The sequence below is a fragment of the Pinus tabuliformis genome, chromosome 8 (assembly GCF_031772625.1).
Source record: "Pinus tabuliformis cultivar Carrire ecotype Pingquan chromosome 8, CPIR1, whole genome shotgun sequence".
Lineage (NCBI taxonomy): Eukaryota > Viridiplantae > Streptophyta > Pinopsida > Pinales > Pinaceae > Pinus > Pinus tabuliformis.
In genome coordinates this window covers 493,702,356-493,723,152 of record NC_142294.1, presented here as the reverse complement: position 1 = coordinate 493,723,152, position 20,797 = coordinate 493,702,356, and the positions used below count along the sequence as shown (strand labels likewise).

Below are 20,797 nucleotides of genomic sequence, written 5' to 3'. Positions count from 1 at the left end.
ATGGTCGACAAGTCGGACGAGGCTGCGGTTGTGGCGACATCGTATAGCCACGTGTCATTGTAGACCGAGGTTGCGGCGACCACTTGATGGTTGCAAATCACGGCTGGAAGCGCGAGCTACAACCAAAAGACTGTTTTTTATTGTAATTTTTTTTAATATAATATTTCTCATATAACCCTTTTTTTACTCTTTTTTTATAATTTTTTTATATATATAATTTATAATGGCGAAAGGCTTGATGGCAAAACAGCAAAATGGAGAACCTCCAAACTTGTATGGCTAAAAGCCTCGCTTGAACAACAACAAACCATTGATGGCTAAAGGCTAAATCAAACTGGATCTATGCAACAGTTAAGCAACCAAAGGACCAAATAGCTCTGATACCAAATGTTATGAACAAAGTTCATATACGCAACAAAATACCCAGAAGATCTGAAATATGTAAATATCCATTATAGGACAAGTAGTATATTTATATAAAAAAGGACAAAAGATATGAGATGATGGAATTATTACAAATGAGGGCCCGCTTATATACCTAGGCAAGTGCCCCTTCATGAACGGTCATGTCCTTAGAGATATGCCTCTTTTATACTAATCACTAATTAATCATCCTTGTGACTATATCACACTTGCACAAATGCAGGACCTTGGTTTAGCATTGACATTCAACTCTCTTATATTGATCACATCACTATGCCATGTATGAAATCAGTATTCACATGTCTCGGCATTATTATAACAGCAATATAGCACGATTGCTCACAGTTTTGATTGTACTAATTGTCATCTCAGCATGTGTAACATCAAGTTTCTTTAGCCATGTACTGACATAATCATCGCATAGTAAGGAACAGAGGCCTTATGGCAATGTATGTCTTTGAGCATTTCTGAATCATATACCTTCACTCAGAATCAGTTGGGTACAGTTCTGCCCAAAATCTCGAGTTCTGTTGGAACCAAATAAGTCGAGATGGAGCCGAGTCGTCTTATAGTTGTAAATTTATCCATATGACTGAAGGGCCATCATAAACCTCTGTTGTGTCTTAAGGAATGAACGAATGTCTCTGTCTTCAATAAGCCTGCATCAATTATATTACAAATTCAAAATTGTAATTCAAATCAGATTCTGAGTTTCACATCAAGACTAAAAGTTTAGGTAACTCTGTATATCTCTCCTACAGCATTGTTAATATAGCCTAATGGTGGTAACTAATAACTGCAGCAACCTATCAGTACTTGATATGCAATCCTTCATTTGTCCATGAGTATAGAAAGGACAAATTTATATTATTAAATAACCCTAAGTATATTAACAACGATGGCAAAATTATGGACAGTGGTCAGCGTATTTTAAATTATAGTCTTGGCATCCTAACTGTACTACTATAGTATTTGTGTGAGCTCATGGATTACTGCCTAAAAAGACAAAACCGTATCGTTGCCCTATCTATCATCTTGTAGAAGGTGTTGGTATACCCAGTTGTGAGGACAATTGAAGATATTTCAATTCTGCAACAGAGACATGAGAATTATGGCATCCATGAGATTGATAATCTGATGCAGGGTTTTTACTATCTGATAGGTAGTAGAACTGTCTAGCCCTGTTGATAATTCATCCATGAAAAGAGTATTTGAAGTGGTCCAAATTTCTCATAGATCTTTCTTGTTTATGCTCTCTTCTAAAAATCTTTAATCACCTTATTTGGATACCAGTCGAATTTTATGCCAGATTTAAGTTGACTTATGTTTACTTATCCTCCTTAGGGGCCCAGTCTACACACTAAACTTTCTCAGATGATATCTATGTAAGTTTTCTGCCAAATATTGTGAAATCTGAACTTATGATAGCACAAAGTTTTCTATGAATCCAATTGCAGGCAATTTGCATCAACCATTAAAGTGTTATGTGCAATTTATAAAAACTACTTTTCAAAGCATTTGTATCTCTTCTAGATTTTAATCATGACATGTCTATGGTAAATTTTTAGGCTAAAGGTCGAACTGATATGGAACCAGAACGACCCTTCATTTTATTATAGATTTAATCCATATCTAAGTAATATATTCAAAAATATAAATATGTATGACCTTCTTTAAATGTAATAGCTAGATTGAGGTATGACGGGTATGTTACCGATGTACATTGTAACAAGACATTTAACATTTTTCAATTGTGGATGTTATTTGGTAAATAAACTTTAGATGTTTTACCTTAGGAACTAATAACCATACACTTCTGCATTATTCATATTAGGATAGAATACCCTGCATTAGGACAAGGAGGTCGCGAGACCACCCTCCTTGACCTCGGTACCAGTAAGATCCGCCTAGCGGATAAAAATAGCAAAACTATACCCGTTTATGAATGTGAAGTTGCAAAAGAAAATTATGTGTTAAATTCGGTTGTCTACCTCAAATTTTTATAGAATTTTATTATATGTCCAGGAATCATTACAATGGTAAGGACGTATGAGCGACGACGACGTGATTGGGCAGCATCACCACCATTAATGTCGCCACCATCGCCATCATCATCCCCATCACCATCGTCACCACCAAGACCATCATCAGCATCAATCGCCCCAGCGCCGGAGCTGACTGTGATAATGAACTCTTTGGAAGCCTTATTGGAGACATTAAAAGAATCAACTAAGGCTAAAACCAAAGAGGAATTTCAACATGTAGCCACCAGTTCAGCGGAACCAAATAATTTTGAGCCCAGAAGATCTAAAGAAGACATTTCTAGGGAGCTTCAGAAAATTAGACTCCCAGAATTCTCAAGAGTCGAGCAAGTGAACACGCTGAAGCATGGTTAGAAGGAATGAACAGAGGCTTTAGGTTAAGAGAATATTCTTCTTCAGCAAAAACAAAAATTGTCGTGTTTCAATTAAAGGAAAGTGCCTTGATTTGGTGGGGAAATCTGGAGAAGCAGTTGCACCTTACATCGGATAATGTCCCTTGGGAACTATTTGAGGAAAGGTTCCGCGCAAAGTATCTACCTCCATACTTTCAACAACAGCAAGCCAGAGCCTTTCATACATTAATTCAGGGAAATAAAACTGTGGAAAAGTATGAGATAAAGTTTATGGAGCTTGTAAAATACATTCACTACTTAGATTCTGATGAATGTCAAACTGAACGCTTCATATTTGGGTTAAATCCTTGCATCAGAGCCTTAGTAAGCATGTGGAAACCATCATCAGTAGCCGAGGCAGTCGAATGTGGTCGTTATGCAGAAGAGCACCTTGGAATCAAAAAAGATATGGGGCCAGCAAGGCCTTTCCAATCAGGATTTCCAGGAAAGACTCCCCGAAACTTCTTCAGAGGAGGTAGCTCAAGGCCACCTTATGATAACAGGTTTACCCCAGGAAATGTAGGGACAAGAGCTCCCATGGCAGTAAACATTATAGCCGCGGAATCATCAAACACCAGTCCATGGACATCTCGAGGGACTGCCAGTAGAGGAATGTTAAAATTGGCAACCAGGGCAAAACTTCATGTGGGTCATCTTATTCATGGCTGATAATATTTTTAATAGATTCCTCCGTCGAGAGGTGTAGGATTGATATAAAGATCATCCGATTCCGATAAGTATTCGTGGAGATATGAATTTATTTTGATTATGGAATTATTATCAAGCCAAACTACAACTCATGTAGGCTCAGAAGCCCAACAGTCACATCTATTCACCCACCAATGTTGTGTATAAATATAAGAGGACTTTTCCTCATTTGGACTCATCTCATCACATCTCTCTCTCTCTACTATGAAGAAATGAGTCTCTTCTCTACTGCGCTGAAATGGGTCTCTCTCTCACACATGTGAAGCCGGAAGTTGTTGAATTTGAAGTTGCAACTGCAGAAGTAAAGATTGACTTGCGTGGCCTAGAAAATCTCCTCTTTGGAACTGCGTTGTAGGTTCATCTGAACCTCCTCTGAAAGCTGCAACTTTTGGTGGTGGAATGAAGTCAATCCGATGAATGGTTTGCAAGATATCGACTGCCCTAGTTTGAAGCCGGAAACTGCTGAAACTGAAGCTGCAACTGCAGAAGTAAAGATTGACTTGCGTGGCCTAGAATATCTCCTCTTTGGAACTGCGTTGTAGGTTCATCTGAACCTCCTCTAAAAGCCGCAACTTTCGGTGGTGGAATGAAGTCAATCCGACAAACGGTTTGCAAGATATCGTATGCCCTAGTTTGATAATGAAGCGTTAATGCTGATGCTATTGATCTAGGGTTTGCTACTGCTGATATGAATCAGATTTATTGTACTATTTCTCTCTGCTGAATTATTGAAGATAAAAGAAGATTTGATCAAAGGGTTTCCCCACACATTGTGGGGTTTGTCCCTGGCTAGCCGCCACATCTTGTGTCTCTTGTCTTGGCTTGTTTTCTGTCGATCGTTTAATGTTCTATCTGCACTTTACTTTATGTACGTGTGATTGCTAATCTTTGGAATATAATAAGGAAAAGAAGTAAACTGTTATAAGCATAGAACATACCATAACTTAACATGGTATCAGAGCTGAGGTGAAGACAAAGCCCGAGCAAGAGCAAGAGCAATCATCGAAGAGAATATTGGCAAGGCTATCCTAAAAGAACTATGTGGTCCTCAACACTCTTTCCTGCTGAAGGAAAAGAAGTAAACTGTTATAAGCATAGAACATACCATAACTTAACATGGTATCAGAGTTGAGGTGAAGACAAAGCCCGAGCAAGAGCAAGAGCAATCATCGAAGAGAATATTGGCAAGGCTATCCTAAAAGAACTATGGGGTCCTCAACACTCTTTCCTGCTGAAGACAAACTCCGTGAGAAAGCTGACTATCACGGATGGAAGATGTCTATCGATCTAACCCTTGAAAATCAAGGAGTGTTGGATCATGTGAGAGGCAATATTGTTGAGCCTCCATCAAATGCATCTGCTACTGCCTGGAACAAATGAAAGAATGGAGAAGTCAAAACAATAGAAGATCATCCGGGCAAATCTACGATAGACTGGTGAGTTTATTTAAAGTTAATGATGCAAATCAAGTTTTGTTTCTTATAAATAAGCTGAGGGAAATCAAGAAGGGTAAATATGAAAGTATGCAAGCATACTTCTTAAGAATCACCGAGATCAAGAACGATCTCCTATCTATTGCGGAAACTATTACTGACATAGAAATGGTACTCACAACTCTTGGAGGATTGCCATTTGAATGGTATGTGTTCAGGACTACTATTTTGAACTATAATGTAATTCCTGGTTTCGAGGAATTAATGGCTAGATGCATTCAAGAAGAAACAAGGGAAGAAGTGCAAGAAATGCCCATGCCTAAAGGTCCTCCTGCTGCCTTTTCTTCTCATGCAAAGAAAAGAAATAATTCCGGAACTAAATCAAAAGGAAAGGCTGGACCTAAGGCTAGAAGAAAATGACGATGTTACATTTGCGATAAAGCAAGTCACTATGTATGAGATCATGAGCATCATGATGAATGAGATCATGGACATAAAGGGCAACATGAGATCATGGACATATAGGATAGCATGATGATGATGCACACTAGTTTGAGCAGCATTATGATGGATAAAATCATGGACATGGGCAGCATGATGATAATCATGATTAGAGAAGCATGGTACAGTATGCAATGCTGCAACTCGAAATCCCTCTGATGGCAATCAAAGGAATGACAAATTCAACAGCAAAGGTAAGAGGAGAGTCGGGAATCAAGGAAGAGGACAAGCATTCAAGAAGGCTAGAAATTCTAGGATGTATTAAATGCACCTGACCTCAAAAGGAACCTAGTGTCCATCTTGGCAATGGAAGACAGAGGCTACAAGGTAACCTTCAGCAATGGCAAGGTATGCATATGGAAAAATAATGTTAAAGATGCCTTTGCTCTTGGGTTTAGTGTTGATTCATTATATCAGGTCGATGGAAGTCCGCTAGGTGTCATGTCTTGTGACACAACTCTTTAGTCCGAACTTTGGCATCGGAGGTTTGCCCACCTTCATTACAAAGCTCTACCCGATGTAAGATTGTAACAGGGATGCCCGAATTCCAAGTAGAGAAAGAAGGTGTATGTCCGGGATGTGCCAAAGGAAGGCTCAAAAGGGGACCATTCCCCTCAAGCCAAAGCAAGACCTCTGATATATTACAATTGGTTTACTCAGGCATACCTGAGGTTGGCATTAAGAGGGAGACTACTACACCACATACTCCTGAGCAGAATGGTGTGGTGGGAAGGAAGAACCACACGATGCTGGAAGCTGTCCGGGCCATGCTACATAATCAAAGACTTACAAAGTTTCTATGGGATGAAACTACAATCACCGCCATATATGTACAAAATCGATGCCCTCATCAAGCATTGGGTTCCTAAACTCCTGAAGAAATGTTCACCACCAATCAAAGGGAACTTCATAATTGCAAATCCCTTTTGCTGGAAGAGCCCTTCGGAGATCTCGGTCTTTTATAAATTGATTCTAATCTTCCGTAAACGGAACGGAAAGGGCAAGCTTGGTGTGAAGGGAACGTATACGTTCCTGGGGAATAAAAAAGAACTGAGCAGGGGAAGTCGTGATTAGTCATGATGTCACCTTTGACAAAAATATGGCTCTCAGCAAGGTGGACAATCTGCTGACTTTGAGTAGCTCTCAAGAAGCCGACACCAGGGAACCGAAAGAAAAGGATGATGAATCAATGCCTGATGTAGAAGAACCCATGGATCCGATTGATCCTCATCCACATGAGCCTTCCTCTTCTAGGAAGAGGCCTTCATGGCTTAGGGGGATACTTGATGATGCTGAAGGACATGCTGCACCTTGAGGAACCTTCCATCAAAGTAAGAAACTTAACAGGTATCAGGGATACCTGACCATCATGAGCACGATCATACAAAATGAACCTTCATCATTCTCAGATGTCATCAAGCATTAACTATGGAAGGATGCTATGACCATAGAATATGAGTCTATTATGGAGAATGATGTCTGGGAAGTAGTTCCCAGACCCTGGACAAGACAATTGTTACTTCAATATGGCTTTACAAGATAAAGCATGCAGCAAATGGAAGTATGGAAAAGTATAAGGTTCATTTTGTTGCTCGTGGTTTATCCCAGAAGGGAGGTATAGACTATGATATTTGCACCTGTTGCCAGATATACGACCATCCGCTTGATCATAGCCCTTGTGGCTTCATAAGGATGGAACCTACATCAGATGGATGTTAAAACCGCATTCTTGCATGGTTCTATCAAAGAAGAGGTCTATGTGGAGCAACCTGAAGGATTTGAGATTTATGATTGAAAATCTAATGTATGCAGGTTGAAGAAGGCTCTCTATGGGCTGAAGCAAGCACCCCGAGCATGGTATGAGAGGATCGATAGCTACTTGATGAAGCTGGGTTTCACTAGGAGTGAAGTTGATCCTAACATTTACTTTAAGGTTGAAGATGACAAGCCTCTCATACTGGTGTTGTATGTGGATGACCTCTTTCTAACAAGTGCAAACCCTCTCATTCACAAATGTAAGAGGGAGATGGCTTCTGAATTTGAAATGAAGGACCAAGGACTTGAAGTGTGGCAGAAGCCAAGGGAAATTTTCCTATCTCAAGGAAAATATGTGGTAAATATATTAGAAAGATTCGGTATGATGGACTGCAAGCCTGTGACTACCTCGAGGATCTCAACTTTTAGAAGTTATATGGTAGTGATGTCGGACCATACTTGGGAAATGCCTTTGAGTTTCAAAAACTCATTTGCATTGATGTTCTTGGTGAACCTCCGTCCGAACATATGTTTTGCAGTTAGCATTGTGAGCTCATATTTGGTTGAGCCTCACTGGATTGATGCCAGGAATCTTCTGAGATGTCTTCTGGACACAATCTCTCATGGATTAAGATACACTGCCGGAGATGTGAGACTACTTGGATATACTGATGTTGATTGGGCAGGCAGTGTGGTGGACCGTAAGAGCATTTCCGGGTATTGTTTCACCTTGGGATCTGCTTCGAAATCCCGGATGAGTAGGAAGCAAAAGTCGGTGTCTTTGAGCACCGCCGAAGCAGGATGTATTGTTGCTAGCATAACCTCGTGTGAGGCAGTCTGGTTGCGAAAGCTCTTCAGTGAGTTGTTTGGATTTACATTGGATACCACTGTGATTCTCTGTAACAACCAGAGGTGGGATTCGATTATTGAGGAATCCCATATTCGTCAATTGCTCCAGCAGATAGACATCATCTGGGATATGGTAAGTCGATGAGCAAGGAAGCTCCATCACATTAAGATGATGTACAGGTTGACACACCTTGTCAAAGCCCCGAGGAAAGATCTAATCTGTGATTTTCCCAAACAACTTGGAGTCGGCAAGAAACCCTTGTACAAGGGTCCTGCATGTTGCATACATTGAGCTCTGGGAGCTCTGAGGGCTTGCAGTTCCTACTGGAGCAACATATGACCACAGGGTGACTCACCCTCCCCTGGTGGTGCACACTGGAACAAGATGATTCGCTCTCTTGTGGGACAAGATGATTCGCTCTCCTGTGTAGCAGGATGATTAGTTCTCCTGTGAGGCCTGGATTGATGTGTTCTCCATGGCAGCCTGGATTGATGTGTTCTCCACGGCGATTGTAGCAGGATTGATGTGTTCTCCTGTGAGGACAGGATTGATTAGTTCTCCTGTCGAGGCATCCTACCCATGCAGTCTGGGACTCATGGGAAGTACCTCTCATCTGATCAATAAGCAAGGAAATGAAGTTAGGGACCATAGTAGTACCGATGGACGCATCGTTGTATCTACCGTACTCCCTCCGCTAGTATGACCTCCATTGATCTGGGATCAATGATACTGGTCTGGGACCAGTGGTAGGAGTTGTACCATACTATGATGCTGACTTCGGGTCGGTTGAGACTGGTCTGGGACCAGTGGTAGGAGTTGTACCATACTATGACGCTGACTTCGGGTCGGTTGAGACTGGTCTGGGACCAGTGGTACATACTCTAAGACTGACTTCGTGTCAGTGTAGTACTGGTCTGGGACCAGTGAGAGTGGTACATACTATGACGTTGACTTCGGGTCGGTTGAGATTGGTCTGGGACCAGTGGTACACTCTCTGAGACTGCGATACTGGTCTGGGACCAGTGGTAGGAGTTGTACCATACTATGACGCTGACTTCGAATCGGTTGACACTAGTCTAGGACCTGAGGTACATACTCCGAGACTGACTTCGTGTCAGTGCAGTACTGGTCTAGGACCAGTGAGAGTGGTACATACTATGACGCTGACTTCGGGTCGGTTGAGACTAGTCTGGGACCAGTGGTACACTCTCTGAGATTGCGATACTGGTCTGGGACCAGTGGTAGGAGTGGTACTTACTATGAAGCTGACTTCGGGTCGGCTGAGACTGGTCTGGGACCAGTGGTACGCACTCTGAGACTGACTTTGAGTCAGTGGAGGATGATACTGGTCTAGGACCAGTGGAGTTGTACTCACTATGACGCTGACTTCGGGTTGGTTGAGATTGGTCTGGGACCAGTGGTACATACTCTGAGACTGACTTTGAGTCAGTATGATACATCCTCAATCATTTCTTCTTCTTCTTCATAATTCGGACAAAAGCAGAGCAGAACAGAAAAATGCAAGAGCATAGCAGAACAGAACAAAACAGCACAGATCAGTGCAGGGCAGAACAAGACAAAGCAGAACAGGCAGAATAGAGCAGAGCAGGGCAAGGGTCAGGCTGTACAAGGCAGTGCATTTGATGGATGAATAGTAACGACCGATAGACAGATTGCAGATGAAGTTCTCCATGGTTGAGAGGGAGTGTTAAAATTGGCAACCAGGGCAAAACTTCATGTGGGTCATCTTATTCATGGCTGATAATATTTTTATTAGATTCCTCTCGTCGAGAGGTGTAGGATTGATATAAAGATCATCTGATTCCGATAAGTATTCATGGGGATATGAATTTATTTTGATTATGGAATTATTATCAAGCCGACCTACAACTCATGTAGGCTCAGAAGCCCAACAGTGGAATCTATTCACCCACCAACATTGTGTATAAATATAAGAGGACTTTTCCTCATTTGGACTCACTCATCTCATCACATCTCTCTCTCTCTACTACGCAGAAATGAGTCTCTTCTCTACTGCGCTGAAATGGATCTCTCTCTCACACATGTGAAGCCGGAAGCTGTTGAATTTGAAGTTGCAACTGCAGAAATAAAGATTGACTTGCGTGGCCTAAAAGATCTCCTCTTTGGAACTGCGTTGTAGGTTCATCTGAACCTCCTCTGAAAGCTGCAACTTTTGGTGGTGGAATGAAGTCAATCCGATGAACGGTTTGCAAGATATCGACTGCCCTAGTTTGAAGCCGGAAACTGCTGAAACTGAAGCTGCAACTGCAGAAGTAAAGATTGACTTGCGTGGCCTAGAAGATCTCCTCTTTGGAACTGCATTGTAGGTTCATCTAAACCTCCTCTGAAAGCCGCAACTTTTGGTGGTGGAATGAAGTCAATCCGACGAACGGTTTGCAAGATATCGTCTGCCCTAGTTTGATAATGAAGCCGCTAATGTTGATGCTATTGATCTAGGGTTTGCTACTGCTGATATGAATCAAATTTATTGTACTATTTCTCTCTGCTGAATTATTGAAGATAAAAGAAGATTTGATCAAAGGGTTTCCCCACACATTGTGGGGTTTGTCCCTGGCTAGCCGCCACATCTTGTGTCTCTTGTCTTGGCTTGTTTTCTGTCGATCGTTTAATGTTCTATCTGCACTTTACTTTATGTACGTGTGATTGCTAATCTTTGGAATATAATAAGGAAAAGAAGTAAACTGTTATAAGCATAGAACATACCATAACTTAACAAGGAAGAAATTCGAGAGGAATCAACATGAGAGGACGAAGCTCGTTCTCTAGAAATTCACGTCCTGATTCAAGAGGATCAACGCAGCTTAATTGTTGGGGATGTGGGGGACCGCATTTTCAACATGAATGCCCAGAAGCTTCGTCGAATATATTGCATAGGACTGGAAAGGAACCGATATCAAACAATCGAGGTAATCATAGAATTCATGTAGTAGTCAGCAACGACCAAGCAGCACATCAATCCACTTTAAGTGGAATCTTCAGGTATTATCAATGGTATAAAACTCAAAATCTTATTTGACACTGGTGCCACAGATAGTTTCATTTCGTCATATGCATTAAACAAATGTGGGTTGGCAGCGCGTAGACAAAATGATTTCCATCAAATGGAAATGGCCTCAGGAGAACTCCAAACCGTGGGCTTGAGTGTGGATCAATGTAAAATCGATCTAGGGGTCTGTACAACTAAATTGAAAGTTTATGTCACAGCCTTAGGAACGTATGATCTTATCATAGGTATGGATTGGCTGGAAGCTCACCAAGCTTGGGTAGACTGTTATGGGAAAAGAATTCTAGGCATGAATGATGAAGGAGAAGTAATCCAAATTCAAGGAATCAAGAGGGAAGTATCTTTACGCTACATTTCAGCAATGCAGATGAAGCGTTGTTTAAGGAAAGGTTGTCAGGCTTATGTAATTCAAGAAGTAAGCGAAGGAAAAGGACCATCCTTAGGACAATATCCGGTGTTAGCCGAATTCCCGGATGTATTTCCAAAAGAACTCCATGGATTACCCCCGGTAAGAGAGCTAGATCTCACTATTGAATTAAAACCAAGTACCCAACCGATCTCTAAAACGCCTTATAGAATGACAACTCCAGAACTTCAGGAATTGCAAATTCAATTAAAGGAACTACTGAATATAGGGCATATTCGGCCCAGTACATCACCTTGGGGCGCTCCTGTAATCTTTGTGAAGAAGAAAGATGGATCTTTAAGATTATGCATAGATTATCGAGACTTGAATCGAGCTACAATAAAGAATCAATACCCTATGCCTCAAATCGATGATCTTTTCGATCAAATGAAAGGAGCTGTTGTCTATTCAAAAAATTGATCTTCGATCAGGATATCATCAGCTAAGGATTTCTGAAAACGATATTTCTAAGACTGCATTCCGGACACGTTTTGGACATTATGAATTTACTGTGGTACCATTTGGATTAACAAATGCGCCAGTCGTATTCATGAATCTTATGAACAGTGTTTTCCGTAAATATCTTGATCAATTTGTGCAAGTCTTTTTAGATGATATTCTCATCTATTCCAAGAATGAGAAAGAGCATGAAGATCATTTGCGGATAGTATTGTCCTGCCTTAGAGAACGTCAGTTGTATGGAAAACTATCCAAGTGTTCATTCTTTCAGGAAAGGATTCATTATTTGGGTCACATCATATCAGGTGAAGGGATTTCAGTAGATCCTGAGAAGGTAAAAGCGATCATGGATTGGCCAATACCGAAAAATGCACATGAGATACGAAGCTTTATGGGTTTAGCCGGTTATTACCGAAGATTTGTGGAGGGATTCTCCAAAATTGCAAAGCCAATTACAACCCTTCAGCGTAAAGGTGTTAAGTATGAATGGACCGAGGAATGTAATAAAGCATTCTTTGAACTCAAAAGACTACTCACCAGTGCACCAATCCTAAGAGTCCCTGATATGGACAAAGATTTTACGGTATGTATTGATGCATCCAAACAAGGGCTGGGTGCAGTGTTGATGCAGGATAGAGGAGTGATAGCATATGCTTCCAGAAAGTTAAAACCTCATAAAGAACTCTATGCTACTCACGATTTAGAATTAGCCGTTGTAGTGCTAGCTTTAAAGATTTGGAGACACTATCTAGTGGGATGAAGTTTTACACTTAAAAGCGACCATCAAAGTCTACAATATTTGTTCACCCAAAGAGACTTAAATGCCAGGCAAAGGCGATGGAGTGAATTCCTAAGTGAATATGACTTCGAAATATCATACATTAAGGGAAAAGAAAATGTAGTAGCAGATGCTTTAAGCAGAAGACCTCGGATATTTTCTTTCATACCCATTAAAGTAGACTTAAGACAACGAGTACTGGATCATCTTACAAAAGATCGTTGGTATTTAAAGGTAAGAGCAAATCTTGAAGGTAATAGGGCAAAAGAATCTAAATTTGAGGGATATGAATTAGAAAACGATGGGATCTTACGATTCCATGGAAGGATGTATATCCCTCATGATAAAGATCTTCGAGATACCATCCTTGGGGAAGCCCACAGAGCAGTATATTGTGCTCATCCTGGAGTAGGGAAAATGTATGCGGATACCAAGAAATTCTTCTTTTGGTCAGGCATGAGGCGTGATATCACTCATTGTTGCAAAATGTTTGGAATGTCAGCAAGTAAAAGCAGATCATTGTCACCCAGCGGGCCTCTTACAACCCCACGACATTCCTATGTCTAAATGAGAGACCATTTCTATGGATTTTATCACTGAACTACCTCTTACTTCTCAAAGACACAATGCCATTTTGGTAGTGGTGGATAAATTAACAAAAAGCGCCCATTTCATTCCCGTAAGAGATACTTACGATGTTGTTGATGTCGCTCAAGTATTCATCAATGAACTTATCAGATTTCATGGAGTACCTAAGAAAATTATATCCGATAGAGATTCGCGATTCACTTCCAGATTCTGGACTTGCATGCAGACAGCCTTAGGTACTCAGCTAAATTTAAGCATTGCTTACCATCCTGAGACTGATGGGCAAACTGAAAGAGTAAATCAAGTACTTGAAGACATGTTGCGAATGTATGTTATGGATCAACAATCACACTGGGAAAAGTATTTACCCTTAGTCGAATTCGCATACAACAACAGCTACCACAGTTTGATTGGGATGCCTCTGTTTGAAGTTTTATATGGCAGACCTTGCAGAACACCGTTAAGTTGGGACAGGTTAGAAGATCGAGTGATGATAGGATCAGAATTAATCCATGAAATGGAAGTGCAGGTAAGACAAATTAGACAACGATTAAAGGAAGCACAAGATAGGCAAAAGAGTTATGCTGATGCCCACAGAACTAATAGGAGGTATGAAGTAGGGGATCAGGTTTTCATCCGCATCAAATCGAATAAAAGTACTATTCGATTCGGAAAAGGGACAAAGTTGTCACCCTGATTTATTGGACCATTTAAAGTCGTGGAAAGAGTTAGACCTATTGCCTATCGTCTTGCCCTGCCACCTCACTTGCATAGAATTCATAATGTATTTCATGTTTCTGTATTAAGGCATTATATAGTTGATCTATCTCATAACCTTCAATGGAAGGAATTGCAGGTATCGGACGAGGGAGTCGTAACGGTCGAACCGTTACGTATACTGGAACGTAGGGTTCGACAGCCGAGGAACCGCCTGGATTAGCAACTTGTGAAAATATAGAGGACATATGTCAAAGATACCCTAATCTATGTCAATTTTGAAGAACTTTAAACTATGTTTAGTATATATTTACTTCGTTGCAATCAGAGACTCAGAAACATTTTGAATGATTATAAATAAACGTGAAATTTTGTGACACAATATATGTTTAACTTTTGCTGGTACGTGGATACCAAAACGATATATGTGGTTCGTTTTACTAAATTATAGTTGTCAAAGTAAAGTTAAGACAGTTGAATGATTTACTTCTGATAGAAATTAAGATATTGTAAATCTGATTTATTTATACATGTCAATATGATCAATGGGATAGAAATCAGGGAGTGAATACATTCTAGATAAAAGTCAAAAGACATGCATGGAATATCGCAAAATATGTTGTACTATAGTCTCCTAGGTGAATAATACATGAGTTATTTTGAATATCCTGATGCACATTTTACGAATGCATGGATAAGTGTATGATTGCAGATAATAAACAGTTATCGGGATGACCATGTGATGGCAGAACCTTAAAACAATTAAAGCTCCAAGTGATTCTATGATAGTGTGTTAGCCCTAAGTTCTACTGGGAGGGGTGGAGGTGTTGCCCACCGTTTATCCTCCGAACCCTGGAGTCATGGGAGGACTGTGTGAATCACGCTCCCCTAGACGTGTGATGATGACTGTCGGATGCCTACTGGGAATCAAGTCGGTATAACCGACGTTGTCACCTTAGAGTTTATGAATGGTTAGGTTAGTAAAACTGACGCCATGGCATACTCCAGTAGAGGACGGATAGGATGGGATCGGAATAGATTAGGAAGGATGGGATGATTTTAGAATCGCTTGGGAACCTGGGTAGGGTAAGACTTATCCATTAAAATCGTAAACCTAAAACTCTAAATTTTATAGTCTCTTGATATTAAAATAAAAATTTTAAAATCTAAGGGTACTAATTACTATCATAAGTAATCAGATAAGATAAAAACTCTAACTTCGGGACGAAGTTTCTGAAGGGGGAATGTATGTAACAACCCATCTATAAATATTTAACTAAAGTTCTAAACTTTATATTAAAACAGATATGATAAACTTCATATTAAATTAAATATAAATTAAACTTTATAATAAATATAAATTAAACATTATAATAGATATAGAATTAAACTTTATAATAAAAATAGAATTAAACTTTATAATAAAAATAAAACTAAGATCTTATATAAAAGGGGACGCATAAACCAACTTGGCTATATAACAAAATTCATGTATAATCAAAAAGGATCAGATTGATAATATTTGCGGGTCTGAAATGCATGCGAAGCCGTGTCGGGAGGAGGAAGAGCGGTGGCCACAGGCGGGAGGGCGGCCACCGCCAAGCCCGCAATTATAAAACCGCTGATCTAAGCCGGAAACGAGGAGGAAAAAGAACGCAGGAAAAGGAGGAGAAAATCAGGAGAGAACGGAGGGCAAACCAGAGGAAGACAATTGACATTGGAAGAGCTTTAGGCATTCTGAGGTTCTGGGCACGGGGGACAGTGAGCTCCTGTGAGAAGCTTACTAGATTGAGCAGCCAGGCTCTGCTCAGTCTGGCTAGGTGGAATTGGTCTCCCAATAATTGGAGCAAAGCAGTGGCAGCATCATCAACTACACCAGATCAGATAGCAGTCCAGGTAGGTACCTGCTTTTAATATTTACTGTTTCCACATTTCAGTTTTATTATGGTTATTACATAGTTGACCCTTAATCTATGTATCAGAACCATATAAAAAGTAACCAGGTGTAGTAAAAAGAACAAGCAATCACACACATGAACACAAGATATAAGGTGGAAACCCAATGTGGGTGAAAACAACCTGCTGCAATCGTCTCTATCTTTCTTTAATAAGAAACTTCTTTTTACAAATTTTGTACTAGTGCAGTCTTATACCAGTACGCAGGCTTCAACTTGCAAAAGGCTACAACCTCCTCTCGTTCTCTATCTTCTCCTGGAAGGGAGCTACAACCCCCTAGCTCTTGTACTAGCTGATGTGTTTACTAGTACGTAGGTGCTGACCTACAGAAGGCTACAACCTTTTCTTTTCTTCCAAGGACCATGTTTCATAAATTTTCAGACTGGATCCATCAATAACATCAATCAAACATCAAATATATCTGCATCAACCAATCTCCTTTGCAAAATTGAATCAAACAATCACTTTTCTGAATGTTGTAACCAGAACACAATAACAGTAACCAAAACCCAAGCCAGAACACAGAACATTGCAACAACAAACAAAAGTAGCTAAAACATATTTTATGAGGTGTACAGTACTTCAATGTGTCGAACCTGCGTGCATACACACTTTTCTCAAGACAAACCTACTTATACGTTGTTCTGAAAATGATGAACCTACGTGTATACGTGCCCTTGCTGTAATGAACTTGCGTACAAATCTGTAAAAGATGATTTGACCTTTACAACTATTCAGACATCAGTTCTACCCAAATCATCAAATTTACAGATTACGACATGCGCCAATTATTCAAATAAAAGATCAAAACCACATAAAGATACTTCTCTTCAAGCCTTAAGATCTTGACCCATCAATAGAACTTATCCTTCTTCAAGCGCTCAGGTTCTTCCTTGATTCAGATCTAGCTATGCACCATAACCCAATGACCAATATTCCAGATCTTTCTCTTCATTAGATATTCAATACTTGAGTGCCTTTGCCTAATGATCTCCTCCTCATTTTATAGTCTTAGGCCTTACTCAATACCATGGTCAAAAACCACTTAGAATCAATACCTTGGACCAAATACCTGGGGTCAACACTTCGGACAAGATACCTTGGACCAATACCATGGGTCAAAATATCAAGGACCAAATACCACGAACCAAAACCAATTTTTCCAACATGTACGCGCTTTTCCTTGCGTGAAAGTGCATGTATACGTATACGCGCCTTTGGGTCTGCAAACCCGCATGTATACGCGGTTTGGTCAAAGGAGAACCTACATATACCTCTTTTTCTTTCATTCTGTGATTCTGAACTGTGATGTGTCATCTGAGTGAGTTGCCATCAAGGACAACACCTGTGTCATAGTGCCAAGCCTGTGTCATAGTGCCAACAATCTCTCCCTTTGGACTTGATGGCAACCCCAAGTCATTTTCCCCCTTTGTCATCAAGGGCAAAGGGTTATGCTCCCCCTGAGTACATGCTGAATTCTCTGATATGCTGAAGTGTGTTGTTCATGCTCCCCCTAACTGTAAGCAAGGTCTGCAAAAAGATGTTCTACAAGAAGAACATGACTCTATACATCATAAATGACCTTCCTATCACCAAAGATTCATACATACATCCATCTCCCAACCAAGTGGGGATATACCAAAAGTTTATACATGATAAAACAAGAACATTACATCATCCATCCCAGGCATAGTGGGGAAACAAAATAGGTCGTTACATGACCTTGATAATAAAAGATATACATGACATAGAGACAAAATATCTAAAACAAGACTATGATAGTCATCAGCAACATCTGTGAATCACCATCCAGACCAGCAACCATGATCTCCCTCTGCACCTGTTCCACCTGAAACAATAACAACTGTGAAATTGTACCAAGATCTTCTAAGATAATGCCAACAATGCATTATTAGAAGTATATGCTCCCCCTGAACCTGTGCCAGATGATCCCTGTCAGACCCATATCAAACTCTTTTCATCCTGAGTCTGGCCCACTGTTTTTATTCAAACCAATATATACACGACTGTATCCACAGCAACCTGCGTATGTACGCAGATATGCTTCATGAAACTCTCGTACAACCATTTTCCTCTGAACCAAATAGGTTTCAACAGTAAGATGATGCATCAACTAGTCCCAGCTTCTGTATGAGATATTCAAATGTCTCTCTGGGCAGCGGTTTGGTGAATATATCAGCAACCTGTTCTTTGGAGGGAACATACTCCAATTTGACCTTTTGTTCAAGCACTTGTTCACGAAAAAAATGATATTTGATAGGTATGTGCTTGGTCTTGGAATGCATGACTGGATTCTTTTACATACTGATTGCACTTGTATTATCACATAAAATGGAGATGGGTGTACATGTGATCTGAATGTCTTGCAATGTTTGCATCATCCAAAGGAGTTGTGTGCAGCAAGATGCAGCATCGAGATATTCTGCTTCAGCTGTAGATAATGCAATTGAACTTTGTTTCTTGCTGAACCAAGACACTAATCTGGAACCCATAAAGAATGCACCACCACTAATGCTTTTTCTGTCATCCACGCTTCCGGCCCAATTTGCATCTGTATATGCATAAAGTGTAAAATCTGTATCTCTAGGATACCATAAACCAAAGTTTTGTGTTCCTTGAAGATATTTGAAAATCCTTTTGACTTCCTTTGGATTTGCTTGGAATCTTCCAACTATTCCCACTGCACGCATGATGTCTGGTCGAGTACAAGTTAGATAGAGCAGACTACCAATAATGGATCTGTAGGTTGGTTGATGTACTGTTGTTGATTCATCATTTGTGTTGAGGCTGCATCCTGTTACCATAGGGGTACATACTGGTTTAGAGTCTTCCATGCCATATTTCTTCAAGATCTGCTTGAGGTACTTGGTTTGTGATAGAAAAATACCATCTTTATTTTGTTGAACTTGTAAACCAAGAAAGTATGTGAGCTCACCAAGCAGGGACATTTCAAACTCTTTCTGCATTACTAGTGCAAAGTTTTGACTCATGGATTCTTCATTGCTACCAAAAATGATATCATCAACATACACAACAAGTATTAGCAATTTATCATCGTCAATTTTTATATACATATTGCTATCACCCGATCCTTTTGAAAAACCTTGTTGATGAAGATATTTTTCAAGACGATAATACCAGGCCCTTGGAGCTTGTTTTAGACCATAGAGAGCCTTTCTGAGTCTACATCAATGTTGCACGAAGCGGGAGCGAAGCGGGAGCGAAGCGGAAGCGCGAAGCGGAAGCGCGGAGCGCGAAAGCGTCATTTTCCAAAAATCTAGGAAGCGAAGCGTCTGCGGAAGCGTCTGCTATATATATATATATATATTTTTTATATTTTTTTGCATTTATACTCAAAACAAACATCCCAAATACCAAATTAATTGTAGAAGACATGAAAACATGCATATTTTTGCATAAATCAAGATAGATATGGCATCCATGATTCCATTGTAGTTACTAGTATGTACAACAATCATCTATATTCTAGCTATTACAAACATACATCAAATTTTTAAGCATTACATGAATTTAGCAATTCAATTGTAAAATTAAATGGGAAAATTTTGATTTAAGCATTACATAATATCATCGAAACTCTGAAGTGCCTTGATCGAATTTCTATGTATGTGATGCAAAGTCCTTATCCTTGTAATATCATTGTTATGCGTCAAGATTTTGACAGTGAAACCTTCTCACCGAACCCTTATCATTGAGACTGTGTTAGGTACCAAGATCTTCTTATTGTGATGAAAACTTTCTCACTGTTGTGATACCAAATTTGTATCACTGTAGTTATACCAAAATCTATTGATGACTGTTCTTACTGTTGAGGCACCAAGACTGTGGTAGCACAAAACCTTTAATCTGCATTACCTTACTGTGGTACCCAAATTTTATTTCAGAGATAATTCGAGTTTCTGTGACTGCATCACTGCACTGAAGTGTGATCACTGTAATATCACCGAAGTGTGATCACTGTAATAGCATCGAAATCAAGGTAGCATCGAAACTGTGATAGGAATAACATTGAGTCACTGTAATACATAACAGAACTGTCTCCATTGCAATCCGCATTCATTGTGATACATAACAAAATTGAACCCAATCTTCAACGCAATCTTCTATGAGATCCGAGATAGTAATCTCAGTCATATCACCGAAACTGCTCTCTAAAATCCTTACCCGAATCCCAGGAAGCGCATTAAAATTTTGGAATCGCGCTTCGGAAAAAATGGAATCGCGCTTCCTAGGGCGCTTTCGTACGGGACGCAATTCCGGCCTAGGATCCGGGGGGGGCGCTTCCTGCAACACTGGTCTACATACAAGTTTTGGATCATTTCCAAGGATGAATCTGTCTGGTTGCTCAATATATACTTCTTCTTCTAGGTCTCCATTAAGAAAGGCAGATTTTACATCCATTTGATATACTTTGAACTTCTGAAAGTTAGAAAGAGCAAGGAACATTCTTATGGCTTCAAGTCTAGCAACAGGTGCAAAAGTTTCTTCAAAATCTATACCTTCTTGTTGAACATACACTTTACAAACAAGTCTAGCCTTGTTTCTAATAACTTCTCCATTTTCATTCAGCTTGTTTTTGAAAATCCGTTTGGTTCCTATGACATTCTTATCATTAGGTCTGGGAACCAATTCCCAAGTATTATTCTTTTCAATCTGCTCAAGTTCTTCATTCATGGCCTTGACCCAACATTCATCTTTGCA

The 20,797-nt window shown here is 40.0% G+C and overlaps 1 protein-coding gene across 5 annotated transcripts in view; it reads right to left on the bottom strand.

Moving 5' to 3' along the window:
• LOC149236234 (uncharacterized) overlaps positions 1–20,797 on the bottom strand; it is a 44,228-nt gene that overhangs the window by 5,322 nt on the left and 18,109 nt on the right. Inside the window, exon 2 of one of the 5 annotated variants that reach the window (XM_089372340.1) lies at positions 904–1,082. The exons of the other annotated variants lie outside the window; for them this stretch is intronic. The gene's annotated coding sequence lies outside the window, so the exon portion shown is untranslated. The remainder of the gene's footprint in view (positions 1–903; positions 1,083–20,797) is intronic. 5 annotated transcript variants of the gene reach the window in all.